The sequence below is a fragment of the Hyalella azteca genome, unplaced genomic scaffold (genome assembly GCF_000764305.2).
Source record: "Hyalella azteca isolate HAZT.00-mixed unplaced genomic scaffold, Hazt_2.0.2 contig11719, whole genome shotgun sequence".
In the NCBI taxonomy this organism is placed as follows: domain Eukaryota; kingdom Metazoa; phylum Arthropoda; class Malacostraca; order Amphipoda; family Hyalellidae; genus Hyalella; species Hyalella azteca.
In genome coordinates this window covers 1-20,574 of record NW_025941705.1, presented here as the reverse complement: position 1 = coordinate 20,574, position 20,574 = coordinate 1, and the positions used below count along the sequence as shown (strand labels likewise).

At 39.4% G+C, this 20,574-nt stretch overlaps 1 long non-coding RNA gene across 1 annotated transcript; it reads right to left on the bottom strand.

Annotated features, from left to right (window-relative positions):
• Window positions 1-2,737: 2,737 nt before the first annotated feature.
• Window positions 2,738-4,510, bottom strand: LOC108675206. Its single transcript, XR_001931093.2, has 3 exons — window positions 4,396-4,510; window positions 3,648-3,752; window positions 2,738-2,852 (listed from the first exon to the last, which is right to left on the bottom strand). It is a non-coding gene; the product is annotated as an uncharacterized LOC108675206 (long non-coding RNA).
• Window positions 4,511-20,574: the final 16,064 nt, after the last annotated feature.

Here is a 20,574-nt window from a genome sequence, read left to right as displayed (position 1 = left end):
CATCGTCATTTGCGGACGATACAAGAGTGCTGATTACTAATGAGCTACTAGTGGCCACCAGGAGACCGGAGGACTACAAGTCTCCACCAGGGTACGCTACTAGTTAGCTACTAGTGGCCACTAGTGGCGGCCAGTGGACATACAAGGACCAGTGACCAAAGGCCGTCCCTGAGCTGGAGGTCCAGAGGCGCGGTGACAGAGAGACAGTCAGGCAAGGTGCTGGTGACACTTGTGGCGGTGACGCTAGTGGCAGTGACACTAGTGGTAGTGACACTAGTGGTAGTGACACTAGTGGTAGAGACACTAGTGGTAGTGATACTAGTGATAGCGCAAAACAGTGCGCCGAATTCATGACGCTTGTGGATGCATCTGCCGTTGCCGCATGCGAAGTGGTCGCCGGTGCAGCCAGCGATAAATAAAGGAAGTCTTGAATGTCTGGCTAACTAATTATTATAAATTACTAATTTTATACAGGGTGATTGGGTTTCCTGAACGCGATCCGAGGAAAAATATAATGTCGGGCTAACTAATTTTTATAAATAACTAATTTTATACAGGGTGATTGGGTTTCCTAAACGCGATCCGAGGAAAAAAAATATATATATAGAAAATAGTTTCTTCAATAGGGGATGGTTGTGTGGAGCCGCCGCCCATGAATGTCACGTATCTCCACTGAATATACGGTTAATTCGCCCAGCTGCTCTGCGGACCATTATGTTGTTAAATTTGTCAACGAATTTCATGAGGTGAAAAGTGTTTCTTGATGAAATAGCGTTGTGAAACGTTTCCTATGCCTCCAATAGAGAAATATATTTAGAATTCTAAAAAATGCGATTAAGTCAGTGCTAAGATTTGACAGCAGATTCTAACATTTGCATATGAGGTATAAAACTTAATCAAAGCTCACTCACGTCACTCACGTCACTCACGTCACTCACGTCACTCACGTCACTCACGGCACTCACGTCACTCACGTCACTCACGTCACTCTCATCAACTAGTGTGGGATCAACTAGTGGAGGTCAACAAGTGGAGGTCAACTAGTGGAGGTCAACTAGTAGAGGTCTACTAGTGGAGGTCAGCTAGTGGATGTCAACTAGTGGAGGTCAGAGGAGTAGCGTGCGGCATACATGCACTAGTGAGGTCACTAGTGACACACTAATGGAGCACTAGCAAGGAATGCCCTTCAGAGTAAGTCACTAGTAGCAACAACAGAGGCTAGCAGTAGCAGAAGTGCCGGCAGCCACTAGTGTTAGCCCTAGTAGTAGCTACTGCCACTAGTAATGAGCTACTAGTGGCCACCAGGAGACCGGAGGACTACAAGTGGCCACCAGGGTACGCTACTAGTTAGCTACTAGTGGCCACTAGTGGCGGCCAGTGGACAGACAAGGACCAGTGACCAACGGCCGTCCCCGAGCTGGCGGTCCAGGGGGGCGGTGACAGAGAGACAGTCAGGCAAGGTGCTGGTGACACTAGTGGTAGTGACACTAGTGGTAGTGACACTAGTGGTAGCGCAAAACAGTGTGCCGAATGCTCTCATAGGGGATGGTTGTGTGGAGCCGCCGCCCATGAATGTCTCGTATCTCCACTGAATATACGGTTAATTCGCCCAGCTGCTCTGCGGACCATTATGTTGTTAAATTTGTCAATGAATTTCATGAGGTAAAAAGTATTTCTTGATAAAATAGCGTTGAGCTACGTTTCCTATGCCTCCAATAGAGAAATATATTTAGAATTCTAAAAAAATGCGATTTTTTTTGCTGATATTTGACGGCAGATTCTAACATTTGCATATGAGATCAAAGCAGTTCCAGCGTCGCATTCTCAACGCTTGTGGATGCATCTGCCGTTGCCGCATACGAAGCAGCCTGCGATAAATCAAGGAAGTCTTGAATGTCGGGCTAACTAATTATTATAAATAACTAATTTTATACAGGGTGATTGGGTTTTCTGAACGCGATCCGAGGAAAAATATATATCGGGTAAGAATGTGATGTATGTGTTTTTATAACATCGCATCAGAAGTGGTGGAAAAGTCTCAATATGCAATAAGTTCAGCGGGCCCAAAACTTCATGTGGGAAGAAAATCCAGGCCCCAGAAGAGGTTAAACTCGACAACTCGACTTTAGTCAAAGCATGCTTGCGAAACATTGAAAATAATTCAATAGTGAAACGTTATAATTGAATGTAGTCGAGGAATAATTCATTTAAATTCAAGAAAATAATTGAAAGTTGGTGATCCAGAAAAGGGTGGCCCACGGAGGAGTGATACAGCGAGGTTGGCTCAGGGAATGATGATCCAGGGATGATGGACCAGGGAGGGATGGCCCAGGGAGGGTTTATCCAGGGAAAGGTGATCCAAAGATAATGGGAAGGGTAGCCCAGGGTGAAAATGGGGTGATAATGGGAAGGGTAGCCCAGGGAGGGATGGCATCATTGAATACACATCACTAATGTATGTTCAATAATATTTTATTGATTACGACTTATTGATATAATTGATTGCTTCGTAACTAGCGACGCAATAAGTGACCCCCGTGACGTAAATCGTGGCACAATATGTTGTTGTTGCGAAACATTATAGTTGAATGCAGTCGAGGAACAATTATATTTCATAATTTTGTTAGTCGTGAAAATAATTGAATGTCAAGAGCAGAAACAGAACCTCATATCAACTCGAAATAAAAGACAGTATAATTGCGCGGAAGCGTTTGACTCATCAGGCAACTCACAGTCGCGCTCGTCGCTGTCGTCGCCGTACCAACAGTCGTTGTGTCCGTCGCACCGCTTCCACTCCTCTATGCAGCGGCCGGTGTCGGCGCACTTGAACCAATCAGAGAAGCGGCACGGGCCTGCAATCACAGGTAATGCGGTAAAGAATTGTCAGATCCCAATTGAAAAATTCTAATGTGTGTATTCATTTTTTGTCGTCACAATGTAATTGCTCTACTTAATTAATTTGTCATCAGTTATGTTATTGCTTTAATTACTTTCAAAATAAAATTGATTTATCTCGAAGGAAGGATGAAGACTTCGGGGCGTCTTTATCGGTTTTAAGCGTTTGGGTTATTAGGCGGGCTGCATATGAGCTCATCACTGAATGAGTGTTTCGTTTTAATAAGATTTTATTGAATGAGGGGAGTGGGGGAACCAGGGTAATGTGGTGCTGTAACGTCATTTCAAAATAAAATTGATTTATCTCGAAGGAAGGATGAAGACTTCGGGGCGTCTTTATCGGTTTTTAGCGTTTGGGTTATTAGGCGGGCTGCATAGCTCATCCCTGAGTGAGTGTTTTGTTTTAATAAGATTTTATTGAATGAGGGGAGTGGGGGAAGAGATTACCAGGGGAATGTGGTGCTGTTACGTCACTCACGACACTCACGTCAATCACGTCACTCACGTCACTCACGTCACTCACGTCACTCACGTCACTCACGTCACTCACGTCACTCACGTCACTCACATCACTCACGTCACTCACGTCACTCACGTCACTTACGTCACTCACGTCACTCGTGTCTCTCTCGGCACTCACGTCACTCACGTCACTCACATCACTTAGCCATCATATTAATTTAATACCTACGCCGACTTATGATGTGATGCCACACACACTTACTGACTCATCACATCAGCCGTGTACTCACAATGCTTCTCATCACTCCTGTCCAGGCAGTTGTTCCAGCCGTCGCATTCATTACGCTTGTGGATGCATCTGCCGTCGCTGCACCTGAAGTGTTCGCCGGTGCAGCCTGCGATAAATCAAAGCCGTGAATGGCGAGTTGCGGTGATATTATAATCCCAGTGAGCTATTAATTTAATACCAACGCCGACTTATGATGTGATGACACACACACTTAGTGAATCATTACGTCAGCTAAGGAATAATTGAATAATTTTAATAATAAAATAATTTAATATTAAAATTAAAATAGTACTAAAATTAAATAATATTACCAATAAAATAATTTTAATAAACTTATTTCCACATAAATATTTTACGCAGGGTGATTTCCTGAACGCGAAGCGAGGAAGAATGGGTAGTGGTAAGAATGTGATGAATGTGTTATTAATAACATCACAGAGGGGGTCTCAAAAAGTCTCAATATGCAATGTGTTCAGCGCGCCCAAAACTTCAAGTGGAAAGAAAATCCAGGCCCCAGAAGAGGTTAAACTCGACAGCTCGACTTTAGTCATAGCATGATTGCTAATGGACGTTAGCAAGCATGCTAACCATCATTATTATTATTATTATAACGTCCATGCTAATTAGTAATGGACGTTGATAGCGAAACGTTATGATTGAATGTTAGGCGCAGAAGCAGATCCTCATATTAACTCGAAATAAAAGATAGTATAATTGCGCGGAAGCGTTTGACTCATCAGGCAACTCACAGTCGCGCTCGTCGCTGTCGTCGCCACAGTCAAAGTATCCGTTGTTGCGTCCGTCGCACCGCAGCGTCTCGCGTATGCAGCGGCCGTTGGCGCACTTGAACTGATCAGCGCGGCACACGCCTGCAATCACAAGTAATTAGGTTAAGAATTTTCATATCCAGAAGAAAAAATTCTAACGTGTGTATTTGTTATTATTTTGTGGTCATAAAGTAGCGTGTATCAAAGTGTAATTATTGATGTTATTATTAAGTTAATTTTCTCAATGAAATTTATTTATCTCGAAGAAAGGATAATGACTTGGGGCGTCCTTGTTGGTTATTAGCGTTTACGTTATTATGGGCTGTGTAATGCAGGGTTGTACAGCAGTTAGCTGGGCTCTGTAATGCAGGGTAGTACAGCAGTTAGCTGGGCTGTGTAATGCAGGGTTGTACAGCAGTTAGCTGGGCTGTGTAATGCAGGGCTGTACAGCAGATAGCGCAGAACCCAGATAAATTTGGTCGTACTAAATGTAATGAATTCACTAGGATGATAAAGTCAATGAGGAATGCAGGTGTCCTATCATGTGAAAACTTTATATCGGCAGCATATGAATTAGTAGAAATTTGGGTTCACCATGGCAAGGAGTGGCCAGTCATTTATAAAATTTCAGATTCTGTCGCTTTACCCATTGCTCATTTACAGTGTCTTGCTGGTGTGCATTTTAATCCAGTGTATAATAGTAAAACTTCGCCTTTAACATGTCTCATTAAAGAAAAATGCATATATGTCACATGTCGCTTGTCCTGATGAAAAATCTTATTCTGAAACAGATCCTGTTAATCCAATGTCCATTGTAAACTACCATGCTTCACTGTGCAATTTTTCACACAAAATTGATTCCTCATGTTTTGTTATTAGCATTTCATCCGTGTACTTTTGTTCTCTTATTGATACCGGTGCCCAAGTTTGTCTCATAAGCAACACTGCCTACGATGCTATCTCGCAGCGTGACCCCTCATGTTGTCATGCGTAGTTCCAGCGATAAACTAGTAACTGGAATAAATAGCAGCGAAACGAGAGTTTTATGTGTCGTGGATTTAAGACCAAGTATTTTCGCAATTCGAGTTAAGCATTCCATGCCTTTTGGAGTTAAACTCGCTGGAATTGAGTTACGGAGTTGAATCTGCTGGTTTATCTCCGGTCGCTTTCGTTGATTACTCTTCAGTACTGCAAGCTTGACAGCAATATCCTACTTATTCAGTCTCCGCCTTCATCAGTGCTTGACATCGTTGCTGGTAAATAGATCTCACACAAATTTTCTGACTGAAGCAATCCAATACTGAAAGTCACTCTTCTCGATCGCACTCTGTCGTCACCAAACGTTGAATCTTGAATTGCTATGCTGGATCTACTTGACCTCAGTTCGCAATCCAACGAGTACCAATTTTCTACTTGATCTGGCTCCATAAGATCTCGATGAAATAACTNATCTTGAATTCATATGCTGGATCTACTTGACCTCAGTTCGCAATCCGACGAGTACAAATTTTCTACTTGATCTGGCTCCATAAGATCTCGATGAAATAACTGGTCAGTTGTCAAGGTTACAGAACCGATTTACACTAATTATTTCCTTTATTCGCTTCAATCTTCTCAAGAGCCCCGAAAGTTTACCATTTTTCGCATTTTTTATATCTATCTTGCCATTGCTTTTCCATTTTTTACCATCGTGAAAATCTGTTTTGAATCGCAAGAAGAGATACTGGCTGTATTCTAGCTAAGTAAACGCTTTGACATTCTCTGGCGATTTTTTCAAAGAGGGGCAGCTAGTGAGGGGACATTCTCTGGCGATTTTTTTAAAGAAGGGCAGCTACTGAGTGGACATTCTCTGGCCAATTTTTTAAAGAGGGGCAGCTAGTGCTATACTGTGCTATTAGTGCTATTGCTATTTACTAGCACTAATACTACTACTAGCTAGCAGCTAGTTCTATTTACTGCTATACTAGATCGTCTCAGGCGATTTTTTTGAAGAAGGGCAGCTACTGAGTGGACATTCTCTGGCCGATTTTTTTAAAGAGGGGCAGCTACTGAGTGGACATTCTCTGGCGATTTTTTTAAAGAAGGGCAGCTACTGAGTGGACATTCTCTGGCCGATTTTTTAAAGAAGGGCAGCTGGTGAGGGGACATTCACTGCCGATTTTTTTAAATATGGGCAGCTAGTAAGGGGACATTCTCCGTCGAGCGTAGGAGGCATGACCCAGCAGTTGGGGAATGTACACACCTCGCAACATCACCAAACACGAATCACTGGACCAGAAGAGCCAAGTCTTTAAGTCTAGAAATTTCTAGCGAACAAGGAAATTTCGGGAGACTAAAATATATAACTCAAAAGTGATCTTGTAACCCCAAAAATGATAGCTAATGAAATCTCACAAAGATTACAGAAGACAGAAGAACCTTCATAGCCCTCGTCCCGCAATTATATTAGACAGGCAACAAGTCACCCGCGACGCCCCGAGGCGCATGGTTGCAAGTATAGATTCAATTCTTACGCCCGGCGCCTAAATTGCGGCGACGCTGCCCGCCGGACACGACGATGGTATCCATGATACAGGCTTCAAGCTGCAACATGCCCGCACTCAAAAATATAATGGAGATAATTGACAGCAATGTGGTGCCTTTCACAGGCAACCATAGATGTTCGCGGCATTTCTGGTGCAGCTTAAAGGATAACTTAGACGCGTTACCATTGAAGGGGACATAATGTGCGAAGATTTCAGAGAAGAAATTGATTGGAGAAAACTGTATTTACAGTTACGTCTACGGTTAACTCAAGCACAGCTTCAGAATTGCTAGTAGTATTTCCTTTGAAAATGTACTCCTATGCACAGGAGGGAAGACTTGTCTCCCTTTAACTTGTTCGAGAGCCCACGTCGTCCATCGTTCGAGACGTTGAAAGCTTCGTCCTAGCCACTGCACTGATTTACTGCTATACTAGATCGTTTCCACTTTTATTGCCCTTCGTTTCTTAATTTCGAGTGTGTGCGGATTTTTTCTCTTCATGTGATGGATCAGATTTTCTAGTAGGTAGACGACAACGTGTCAGTATTAACGGAACCGTGTCAGGCTGGGCATCAAGTGCGCAGTGGCAAGCCATAAGGTAACGTTCTTGGGCCTATTTTGTTCGTTGCTTCTATAAACGATCTGCCAGAAGCTATGTCCAGCGTGTGCTCCATGTATGCCGATGAAACAAAAGTTTATAATACAGTTATGGATGCGTCAAGTAAAGTGCAATTGCAAGATGATCTTGATAATTTAGTTAACTTGGCTGATACGTTGCAGCTGGGTTTTAATGCTGACAAGAGTAAAGTACTAAACCTCGGGAAGAACAATTAACAGCAAGATTACAGTATGAGAAGACATGGTTGCAACGAGAGAGTAATGATTTTTATTTGGGTAATCTTGAAAACATAGTTTCTGCAAGTATGACATCAGAAATATTAGCTATCTAATACACGAGATAAATAAATATAAGCAAAAGTAAATCCAAGTTAACCAAAACTATCATATCAGAATCAATAACTAAAGAATAATAAATTGCAGCACTAAACTCACCGAAGTATTTTGCCACTAAAGAGGTTTGAACTCCGAATGACAATTTATCTCCAGGTAAATTTCGGTCGGATGACTGAAGGTCTAAACAAAAAGATTACGTGAAGCGTACATGTGAAGGATTGCGATTACAATTATTTTATAAAACTTCCAAGCCTCTGTTATCAAACCTCATTGATCGAAGTATAAATGTATACACCAGGGACCACGGTTATAAGCTAAAAATAATGCGATGCAACTCATCCACACGACAAGACTTCTTGACGCTTCGAGCCACCGACACGTTGAATAGCCTCCCTGATTACATCGTTGGCGCTCCGAGTATGAACGCGTTCAATAACAGACTGGATAAAGTTATGGAAAAATATATGTTCAGACTTGAAATGCCTCGCACCATATCGAACCCGGTGGAAGTCTAGTAGCTATTTCATTCGTCATTTTCGAAGACCCGGTCAAACGACCTGTCTTCAGATCTCCTGTGAACAAGTCACGAAAAGTACAAGATTCGGCGACAGGCCACATCAGGCCCACTCTTCAGCGCCAACATCACTATGATATGACATGATTAGATATATGAAGACTTCAACTGCATGTTTGAGCATCTCTGCCAACTCTTTGAATCTCCGTCCCCCATTTGTTTTCAGCTGCACGACTTTATATTATGTACCAATCTACCATAATTAGATTTGCTAGATATACCCAATTATAGTGGCTTGATGTAAATTATCACAAATTATTAACCAGTAGCTGGACCTTCATTTTAACTCAGCATGTTTGCACTCCTCTTAACCCTCAGCAAGAGTGGAGCCGCTCGTACAATTTCCCCCATTTTCCTGCTGATTGATTTCTTCGAGGGCTTTTGCTTTGGTGCCTTCAAAGCAGGTTAATGAGTTGGCATGCTGCTTGTTAAATTCCTCATTATATTGCGTTATCACTTGAAACTTGGCAGATAAAAATTTGTCAAGCGCATAATTTGGGCAACATTTGGAACTTTAATTGTGTTGTAAAATTTCCTAATCAACTTCATTATTGGATACAATTAATCCCCTTCACCTGGCTAGACTTGCGAGAGGAGTGAAATTGTATCGATGTGTCATTCAAATAATTATAATACTTTGATTGCACGTTGATAATAGTAATACTTTGACTCATGTTACTCACATCATGGGCAGTTGTTCGACTCATGGCGTTCATTTGTTTCCGTCTTTTACGGCTTTCGTAAAGCTACTTTCGTATTTTCACGTCTTAATCTCCTACTTGATGCAATATGAACAGAAATTAAGTAAATAAATAAGTATTAAAAATATGTAGTGTTCAAAGGCAAAATTTTGGGGCACAGTAGCTCAATTTTTCGTCAACTGGAGCAGCCGGCGCTACTGTGTCACTGAACGAGTCGCTTGCATATAAATACGCCGATCCTACCTGTAACCGGATGCGTCTATCTCCTCTAGCAAATAAACAGCGACGAAAAGCCTTGTAACATGACGGAGTTCCCAATCCCAACACACGAGAATACTCGCGAGTACTGCATGAACATTTGTTATTGAAGTTTGAACATTATGAAAGCTTCAAAATGTACATATCCTTCGTGTTCCATGCCGTCGGTAATTGGACCACTCATGCCACTATCCTGATATTGATACTCTAACATTCATACGTTCATAAAATGCAGTGATTCAAGTTGACACTTCTACATAGAGCAGTTCAGTCATATTATATGTACCCATCGTGCTATATATGTCATATATGTACCCATCCAGACTGCCATCGTGCAATAAAAACGTTCACGCCCTTTAGTTCACGGACTAATACGGCAGTCGGTAAACTACAGGGCTGAGATCGGACAACTCATTCCATTTTTACTAGGCCTAGACCGACGATAGATGAAAGTAAAAATTCAATTTTCATCCGTTTTTAATGCACGACCGAAAAATATTTTTGTTGGAGTTCGACGATGAAATTTAATGGTATTGAAGCTCAATAGCTTCATTCCGTATTATCGAATTAATTTTCTTATAAACGGAAATATTTCAACTGTATAGAAAGTACCTATATGGTTTCTTTAGCTATGACGTTTTCCACTATATTATAAACAGGATTAAAAAACTATCTTATAAATATATAACCACCAGGTTGGCTTTACGTTCTTGCATTGTCATTTAGTATAAGAAATCTTTTGTATCCCGCAACTAACGCTACTATCTACTACAACTTCAGTTACATCACTTCCTCCATTCGAGTAACCAGCTTCAATGTATAATAATTGTACTTTGACGAGAAATGCTTTAATATTCATCAACAACGCTTAAGCTCACTTTAATGACATTTATAATGGCCCACACCCAAATAAAATTGAGAGTGGAGCACCTATGTTTTTATGATGGCTATCGGCGGACGCCATAGGTGGAGCAGCTATGATTTATACAGCGAATTAAGGGTGGCGTGCACCATCTTTCCCATACCTATAGCATGCCTGTGGCCACGTTTGCGCTCAAGCCTTACGTCCACCAAAAACTTTCATTCGTCATTGATGAATCTTTATTGCATCATGGGTGGCCAGTGACCACCTCTAACAGAAAATTTAAAAAAATGCTCCCGGTTGCACCTAGCCCAGATTAAGAACTATCGTCTGTCTAATATATGTAATTTGCTCTCGTGAATTCATTTATTTGTACACGAATAAACATGGATGGCATAACATTTATTTCATGGACGATAGGCACCAATCACGGCACCGGTGTACAAGTATATGAACGAGATTGGTGTCCATAATCTAGGAAATGAATTTTCTCATTCCATATATATTTAAAAATGTACAATAAATGAATGCACAATAGATGTGACATTTATTTGGAGGACGATAGTTTTTAATCTCGGCTAGGTGCAACCGGGAGCTTACTTATTTTGAGTGATGTTGATACCGAGGTAAAGTAATTTGACGCCTACAGTCGAAACGGTAATTACCAGAGTAGAGTAAGTACTCGATCACAAAAAGTTTCTTGGAAAAAAATTCTAAGAATGATCATAATTGTGTGGAAGCGGAAGTCAGAAAACAATATAATATACAATGAAAATCTTCTAAAACAGTGTGGCGTGAACTAGATTACAGTACGTAATGATAAAAAATTATATCAAATTAAAAAAACGCCATTTCATGCCGGATTAATCCTCAACGAGAAGCGCTCTATGAAGCCTTGTATCATGGCTTATCCGAATGGAAGAAAAAGGACAAATAATAATTAAGTACACCGGTTTTCAGTTTGCGCAGCATACCTACTGCATTCCGTGGAAAGGTAAGTTTATTCTAATACATCACGCGAATCACCACTAGATTATATCTCAGAGGAGCAAATGATGCAAGCAGCCGTGACAATCCATGCATTTTAAGTATCCTACCTGAATCACACCTTATTAACATTTGCCACAAGCAATATTTATTTAAAGCATTCGTTATACTAACTATATTAATTGAGAACGCGCATTCCTTTTGTTAGATTAACAAATCAATCAATGCATTCCGTAAGAAGAAATAGAAGTTTCTTCTACCCCTTCATGCTAATCACCAGATTATATCATAAAGGAGCACACGACGTAAGCAGCCGTGACAATGTAAGTAACCGCGAAAATTAATTATATCTAAAGTATAATGAAGTTTTCACTTAGACTAGTACTAAATTCAGAAGCAACTGGCTGTGCCCAAGAGTTTCAACTATGACCAATGCGATGGACCCGCGTTGAATGCGATGTACCAGCGAAGGTCTCTTCGCAAGCCACCGTTCGGATAAGGCCTGTAGCGCCATCGGGCTCGTTTGATGGTGGATCCGGGACAACAACGTTACCCTTCAACCTCGTTGCACGACTTGGAGTTGGAATCTTGGCTGGAATTGGACGGTTTGCAGTCTCACTTGTCGCGTCCTTCCTTCTGTCCCGGTGCCCCAACCAGTCGATTGCTCCTGAAATTCATACAAAATTGGACGCAATTAATAGAAGCAGTATATATTTGGACTGGACGCACTTTCCGTACGGTAACATACACGTAGCTTTATGGCATCAAAGTCAATTTAGATGGATCTGGTATATACCATACTAAGGCTATCTGGTATATACTATATTAAGGCTATCTGGTATATACTATACTATACCAAGGCTTTAATTCGTAACTTATTTATCAATGAAAATCTAGTTTTCAGTCGTCTATCATTGAATATTACCCAGGGCGACAATAGGTTTCAGAGACAGAAGGGCTCAGCTCACCTCAGAAGAGGCTGAGCCCATCTTAGGGTCCCCTCTCTTGGAGTAACTTTTTTGGGGGGAGTGGGAGGCTTCAGCATTTTTTTAGGACAGAAACTTCACTAAAATAGGTATTAGGACGACACTGAAAGGATTAATTAGACATTTATATATGCAGTCGAGTGAGAAGTTGCGAAAGAGGCAAAATTTTACTAACCTTTTAGTGCTAATCTAATTGCAGTTTTGACGTGGGCTCTCGGTTCCTGGCTGTACTCGGGTACTTTGCCTAGGGCCTCTGAGAAAAGAGAAAGAGAGTTGTACATTTTTATTAAAGCAATTTTATGAGGGTTTTGCCTCTAAACCCATACCGACATTACTTGATTCATGATGTCTCTGGCACACTCTAACTACTCGTCTATACATTTAACATTTTTAACCTGAAGAATTGAGTAGTTTTATGTAGGAATTTAGTTGAAATTTCTTACGTGCAATGGCAATGCACGCAGGAGACATATCGAATTTGATCTTATATCACCCACAGGGATTTATATCAACCCTTGGGAGGTATGCAAGCAACAGAGCAACAGATTAAATCAGAGTGAGTTGCACCTTATAAGTTAAAAGTCAATATGCAAGTGACAGTTTGAATTATAGTGATCTGGGGGCTATAATTCAGTGGCATTCATTAAGCAAATTTATGGGAGGCTTCAGCCCACCTATAATATACTTAAGTCCCCCTAAATAATTTCATCGTCATAGTCTTAAATTATTTGTCCAACTATTTATATGCTTACAATTTGTCCAACTACAGAGAGGGGCTTAGCCCGTCCTGCCATTAATACCTAGTGACGATCATGTGCTGATCCACGAACAAATGGTAAAGTATGGCGAACACTTATAGATTATATTTACAACTTACTTGTGATGGTTGCAGTCCGTTTAACTGGAAAATGTTTCCCATGTTTTCCAACATGTGCTTTCTGCTCTGCTAAATGGTTAACTTTTTCACCTGAAGGCCACCAAACATGAATCGTATCATTTTCTTTGAATATTCATTCAAAGGAACTATCTGCCAGGCATTATCTTCAAAGAAAATGTCCACTGATTGTTTGTACATGATTGAAGAAATGAATATGTAAATATATTATTATGAATTAATGCACATAAAGATAAAGAGTTTTTGTTGTACCTTGATACAACATAACTAACCAAGACTCAGAAATGGAAATTATTTTTTAATAACCCTTACCAAAGCCGGATGACCAGGAAAGTATTCTACTCTTTTAAAAAAAACTCTTGGTAAAATATTAAACAGTATTAGAAATTTTGAGCACACTATGACGTGTGTTTACATTCATTAAATTTAAATGTTTACAAAAACGAAAGATACAAGAGTTAGAATTCTTTCTTCTGGGTGGATGGGGACTGGCATTCCTTTATTGCTGACATTTTTCAAATGACTACCATCATACATTGAAATCGTACAAACCTTGAGGCGATTAGATATTTATGAAAATATTACTGGATATTTAAACCTTACCACTGTACAATATTAATATGAAATATTCACAGCGTAATATATCATATAACACACTCCAAATGTAATGATTCATACTAAAATTTGATATTTATAAATGACTTTATCAGTCATGGTACACAGTTTCCACGACAAAAATAATTAAATCTATTACTGTACTTCCTCTGATTTTAAAATGATTCAAAGGAAAAAAACATTCATTCCAAAAATTGAAAGCAAACTCCAATCGAACAGGCGGTCATTTAGCGTGCAACAGTTTAATTGCAATGTAGTAATCATTTTTTGGGAGCAGCATCATCTTGGATTGAATTTATTCAAGGGTTACGATATCCTGCTTACCACTAATGCGGACTTTATGGATGCCGACTAATTGCGAATCAAATGGCTCGTGAAAAAGGGATTGTTTAAAAAAAACATCAACAGTCAGTCTACTTTTACCAATTGCGGTGATGCTTGCAATGTCCCCAGATTTCAACATGACACAGTTATCTCTGTCTCCAGTGACACCACTTTTCAAAAGTGAACCTTTCACATAGATGAATTTACTCTCTCGTGCAGTATTACTATTGAGCTGGAGACAAATTGTTTTAGCAGAGTACAAGCATTTTCAACGTTGTAAATTTGATTTGGACTCAGAAAAATCCAATCAAGTCAAAAAATCAAGAAATTTAAAAAATAAGACTTTGGTAGAATTTCTAATAGGACCATAATTCCAGCATACAACATAAACAATCGCGATTCACTAGCTTTCCAGTATGTTAGTGTTCCAAATCCTCCAGCTAACTTCCTATTAAAATTGGAAGGCAGATGTATTGAAAAAGTATTGATTTCTGTATTCAAAAGTTGCTGCTTTGTTCTATCCAAATAGCATCGAACTTCTCCTTTTTGGAAAATCTTAACCTGTTCAGCATTCTTTTCATTGCTCCCAAACAAGCAAGATGCATGTAGTCCCGAGGGAATCTCGAAACCATTCCAATTCCAATCACAAACAAAAGCTTGAATACCAACTTCAATTATATCAGGCATTTTATTTTAATTTCCAGATTCAGAAAGGTACACTCCTATACAAATTATTTTTGAAGCATCATGGATACACAACTGCAAAAGAATGGGATAAGCATGAAAACAAAGCATGCACAATGCCTGGAAAGAAAGGGCTCAGATGATGTAATAGGCAGTTTGTTGGTTAGGGAAATTTGGACACTTAATGGAGAAATTTCTTAAAGCTGATTCAACTTTAGTCACATCCGATAAATAAGCTTTATTGTCATCATTTTGAGGCACAGGTTGTTCCAAGGTAGAGTCATCTGGAAATGGAATATCTCCAGTCCTTTTTTCCAAGGGCAGAGTCTCAACAAGGTTCCTACATCCTTTAAAACCAGTCCTCGCCATTGGAGAAGTTCCTGAAGCAGCTTTCTTAGTTATGTCTTCAGACAACTTTGAAAACCCTCCTGTAAAACTGGTAGATTCTCCAGCTAACTCTACATTGGCTGATGGGGTTGAACTCGAGCTGACAGATCCAGCATCATTTTTTTCCTAATTTTTTATTCAGCTTCAACAATTCGACGTCGTTTCTGCCACCTAGATAGTGCACTGTATGGTTTCTCTTCCACTGTTAACCATTTACAAAAATTGATTGAAAGTACTACTTTGAATCTAATTAGTATAGAGATAGTCTGGAAGATATGCTTTGTGAACCATCACATGTTCTATATGAGACTTATTCCTTTTAATACAACAGCATGATTCAGCACAATGCCATTACAACTCAATTGTAAATTCAACGAATGTGAATGACATATGAATTACACATGCGAGTCATTCAGGTACCTTCATCAAAAACCAAACAACTTAAGGTTAAATCAAATATTATTTTTCAATTCCAGACTGGATATTGGATAGACTTTTTCAAAAACTGTGGGCGAAAGTGATTGTTCCACTGGTAATTCAAAAAAAAAAGTTCACAATGTGCTTTCTTATTTAATTGCCAAAGGTGAAATTATATAATGGCAATGGTCACAGTTAAAATGTCATTGATGGCTTTTGGCCTCATAGTATTTCTTTCAATTGATGCACAATAAGTGACAATAAATGTGTAGAGTGGTTGGCTAATGCTAAGATAGATATGGCCTGAATTGAGCAAGGTCACTGAATTGAAAAACTGGTTCTGACTCATTTACAGGTAGATTCTGGGCGAAATTCCAGTCAAGATCTGAGTATTTAGTTGGAATTTAGCCTACTTCTGGTGGTACAAAACCATACATCCACCTCACCATGATCCATGTATTATAAACCAGTACCATATATAGAGATATCATTGAAGACAAACAATTTAGACACTGTCAAACCAACAGAAGTTGCCATTGTACTCAAGTCACCACTCAGAACTCTCCAATAGAAACAATATATAAAATGAACTGCAGTAATTTCTGATTCAACTGCTAGCTTTAACTCAAATACAATAATATTAAAATATAAATTTCTGACGAGTAAAACAGATAACCGTTTATGTCTCACTAGTGATAGAAGACCTAATTGCAATATGTAACTAATATAATAAGTACAGTCAGTCACAACAAAGTACAAGTACAAGTATGAAGTTTTGTACAAGTACAAAACTTCATTTCATCACAATTCACAACATTATTTATGAATTGTGCTTGAATCAGATAGTTTTTGCAATATCAGGCTTATCAGGGTAGAACAACTTTGCACATTGAAAGTTAAAGGTGGAACCGTGGAATTGTATAAATGACCACAATAACGGTTCGCATATTCAATGTCAATCCAGCTGATTCACTTGCTCGGTCCAGAAATATCAGTCACTTATATGTTCAAAACTTCCCAAATATTACCCACAGCCAGAAATATCAGTCACTTATATGTTCAAAACTTCCCAAATATTACCCACAGCCAGAAATATCAGTCTCTTATATGTTCAAAACTTCCCAAATATTTCCCACAGTCCCACTTAATATGAGACGGCGAAACCCGCACGCCACAACATCCTGTTAAGCAGTGTAAGAGTATACGTATGTACTTGAGAGGGTAAAACCCGCACACCACAACATCCTGTTAAGCAGTGTAAGAGCATAACTCATAAGCAAAAATTCTTAATTATTCTCTAGCCTCAGTTGCGCTAAACAAAACTCTAATTCACTCTAAAAATGCATTATTTGCTATTTCATGTTTTGATTTCTATATCTAAGAATCATAACTAATGCAAAAGCACTGACGTCAAAGCAACAAAGCCGGTGATGGCGTCGTGGCCGCAACGACTTTTTGACGTGCGGACTGATGAATGCAATATTACAAGTTCCTTCTATTAATCTATTTCATTCAACATACGCTAAATTACGACTAAAAATACACTGCATACTAAATTAAATTCTGCCCACCGATAACTCACAAGGGCAGTTTCAAGCTTCAGTGAATTTTATGGAATACGAGCTAACATGGGCATCGCCCAGGTCTAGGAGGTTGAGCAGTGCAGTGGGGGTGCCATTAAGAACCCTGAGTAATAAAATAATGGTGAATTGGTGATACCACATATTTGATAAATTAAACGTGAACAAAAGTTGCGGAAGATACTAAAACATATTCCTGATCCCGCATTACAACTTTATACGTATATTAAACCTAATTTTGACACAAACAGGTAATATAAAGAAATAATGCTCACACCACACGCGCAACTCCACACGAAATTGAAGCAGCTACCGGCTCCCCGCCAACACGATGAGAATGAGTCAAAACAGAAACTCCTTTGAGTGCCTATAGTCAAAAGAGGATCCACTGTAGTTTTAGTTATATCAAATTTGTAACGGTTACACACCTATTTCTAATTAAAAACGTTACATAAACAGATTTGACAGAAGATATGAAAATATCATTCTATTGATTGTGACAATTGTCGATGTGAAGCTATGAGATAACTCCCGAAGAAACAACTGAAACAAATTGGGTAGTGAATTCAACGGGACCTATCTTTTAATTTATAAACATCTAGGTTTTAAAGTGCTTCTGCTACGATATTTTATCTCTGATTCATGACCAATTGCCATGCTTTGGTGAATGATGCATATACAGCCTTGGAATAATTCAAATATTATTATCAGTTGTAACTTGTCCAAAAATATTTTTAAATCCAATTCAATGCATTAGAATGATTCGTTATCTCAAGTAGTCTGCGTTAATTACGGGCCAATTTGTGCTCTTAACTTGCAGTGTACACATGTCTTACTCCCATTTTATAAAACCATAAAGAAGTATCAAATCATAGTTATATATTTCCCGAGTATTGAAACCCAGATTACACAATACTTTGAATGACATGTAATCGTTCCACAAATATAATGTGAAATGAGAATTTATTATTCTACCGATTTATCATTTTATTTTCATGATTCTACCATTAGTGAATATTTCTAATATTACTCTGCGTATCTAGCACAATTTTTGACCAAATATAGGGGCATACTTATTCAACGTCTGGTCTGGTAGTGTTGACGTGATTACACTACGAGTTGTCAGAATTAAATAAAATATTCACAATAAGACGGACATAATCAATTGAGTTTTTCTAATGTGTCCTGATGCTTTCTTTTCTAGAGTTAACTAACGGTTATAACTGTGTTTCGTTACCCTGGAAGAGAAAAATTTGAAGATTGAATACCAGGAAAGTCAAGTTAAATTGTTTGTGTCGAGTAAGGTTGAGATAATTATGTTATCAATTAAGTTTTGAATATCTTAATTAGAAATGCAGTGGATACCATAATTGACGCTCAAACAGCAATATTAGTTATAGTTAGTGAAACAAAGTTATTGAATATTTTGTGAAGCTACCATTTGATGATTTATTCGCGATTTATTCTTCATTTCAAATGAAATAATTTAACTAAGAACAGAACTCACGGCATTAAATTTTATTGGTGGCTTTTCAAAACTTATTAAGAATGGCCACTCGCAGTAAACCTGCAATGCAACATCAAATAATAGGAACCTTTAAATCATTGATGAAACATCAGTAACTTTCACCTGCAATCACGCATCCTCTCGCCTAATATCATTAATAGGTGCTCCACTCTTAATTTTATTTGGGCATAACTGCACCCATATGAAATAAACTTAAAGCAAATAAACTTAAAGATCCGTCTCACTGAATATTCACTTTTTGCCTCAAATGGCAGTGCATCGTCGTTCAACTCTCATTAATAGCTATTGAACAGGCAGTAAATCGTTCACAAAAAAATAATGCAACTAGAACATAAGGCGCTAGGGAGCTACCATCACTTTGAGGAACCATGCTCTTTGAGGAATGCTTCGTTAACGGATTAACTTCTAAATTAGAAACTTGGCGTATGAATCTAGCCTTCACCGTGAATATGTTTTAAAAAATGCTGACGCCTCAAATCCTTATAGTGCAGTTAAAATTGTTTACAAGCGCATAATCCATTACAAGGGATTTGCCGCCATCTTAAATTCTATTCAAGAATTTCAAGAACTGCACCTAGTGTAGAAAATTGAAAATGGCAACCAATTACATAGAGCAGACTGTGAAAGACGAATTTTATGAAAATTTTATGCCTGTTCAAATCGCAAATTCTGTTCACGCGCAATGGAAAATACAGTCAGCATGCGGCACGCGTAGTGCATGTGAATTGTGGAGAGAGGCGCACATAATATTCTATTGCACGACCGAAAGAGAGGGGAGACAAGCGCACGAACAATCACCTCATATATATTTGTCAGAGTGTGTGTGTGTTTTTGTTGTCTGGCACCGGAAATATATTTGTGCTGTTGGGCGAGTTGGTTTCCTTGCCGTTAAAAGGCAGGCCTTATGAAGAAAGATTAAAGATTATGAAGCTTCCAAGCCTCAGTTATCGATGTCTGTGTGGNAAAAAATTTTCACGAGCCAAACATTACCGTTCGGCAGTTAGGACTGTAAATTCAAAACTTCCTTCGATTCTGTTCAGTAGTTTTGATGAAATTACTTGATCACTGTGAATTTCGGCCCGTATTGCCATATAACTATGGCAAAAACGATGGCAAAATTCAAACAATTTTCGCGAGCTAAACATTATCGTTAGGACCTAATGAATACGTGTACTAAGTTTCATCGAGTTAAGTTCATTAGTTTGAGATATATTCCTTGATCTTTGAATTTGGAAATTTGCCGTGAGACCGGCCGTTAATTTGTCCGAGACGTAAACCCAGGAGAGGTTAAAAAAAGATCTGGGTGAAAAAACCATCGCCGGGAGTCATGTGCTGCACGTGTTGTGTACAAATCGTCAAACAAGCGTTCGAACTTCTGACATTGACTTCGGACTACCGCCCCCCTACCGCCCTCTTCTTCCTTACCGCCCCCCAAAATCTTTCCACCGCCCCTAGGGGGGCGATATCGCCCACTTTGGGAACCACTGCTCTAGTGCATATAAGTGCATTTTCTAAGGAAATGCTTCTAGCAATTCTGAAGCTGTGCATGAGTTAACCGTGGACGTGACAGAAAATACAATTTTCTCCAATGATTTCTCCTCTGAATTCTTCGCACATTATTTCCACTTCACTGGTAATACCTCTGGATTATCCTTTAAGCCGCACCAGAAATGCCGCGAGCATCTATGGTTGCCTGTGAAAGGCACCACATTGCGGTCAATTATCTCCATTATATTTTTGAGTGCGGGCGTGGGGCGGCTTGAAGCCTGGTATCACGGATACCACCGTCTACGGCGGGCAGCGTCGCCGCAATTTAGGCGCCGGGCGTAAGAATTGAATCTATACTTGCAACCATGCGCCTCGGGGCGTCGCGGGTGACTTGTTGC